This window comes from Galeopterus variegatus, unplaced genomic scaffold (genome assembly GCF_000696425.1).
Source record: "Galeopterus variegatus unplaced genomic scaffold, G_variegatus-3.0.2 Scaffold129087, whole genome shotgun sequence".
Lineage (NCBI taxonomy): Eukaryota > Metazoa > Chordata > Mammalia > Dermoptera > Cynocephalidae > Galeopterus > Galeopterus variegatus.
The window spans coordinates 1-644 of record NW_007855198.1 but is presented as its reverse complement, the minus strand read 5'-3'; the positions used below and the strand labels follow the sequence as shown (position 1 = coordinate 644).

The following is a 644-nucleotide window of genomic DNA, read 5'->3' as shown; positions in this document are numbered from 1 at the left end:
ACTGAGGGGGCTAAGGAGGAAAGAGGGAAGGAGGCCGACAAAGCTGCACTGGAACAGGAAGAGACAGCCACTGCTTCCCACGAGCGACAGGAGGAGCAGAGTGCAGCGGTCCACGTTTCTGAGACTTTGGAACAGAAACCTCATTTTGAGTCATCAACTGTGAAAATGGAAACCATCAGTTTTGGCAGTGTTTCACCAGGAGGAGTAAAGCTAGAAATTTCTACCAAGGAAGTGCCAGTAGTTCACACTGAAACAAAAACAATCACATATGAATCATCACAGGTTGATCCTGGGGCTGATCTGGAGCCAGGAGTGCTGATGAGTGCACAGACGATCACATCTGAAACCACTAGTACCACCACCACCCACATCACCAAAACTGTGAAAGGAGGCATATCAGAGACAAGAATTGAGAAGCGGATAGTCATCACAGGAGATGCAGACATTGACCATGACCAGGCACTGGCTCAGGCAATTAAAGAGGCCAAAGAGCAGCACCCTGACATGTCAGTGACCAAAGTAGTGGTCCATAAAGAGACCGAGATTATGCCAGAAGATGGAGAGGATTGACCAGAGGAATAACTTAGATTGCACATGAATCCAGTCATCCAAACCATTAGGAAAACCAGAGCCTAAATGGAGTT

The 644-nt window shown here is 47.5% G+C and overlaps 1 pseudogene across 1 annotated transcript; it reads left to right on the top strand.

The window, feature by feature from the left end:
• Positions 1-6: 6 nt before the first annotated feature.
• On the top strand, positions 7-638 carry LOC103584819 (annotated as a pseudogene). The gene has a single exon (XR_550021.1). The product of XR_550021.1 is annotated as a band 4.1-like protein 3 pseudogene (transcript).
• The last annotated feature ends 6 nt before the right edge of the window (positions 639-644 follow it).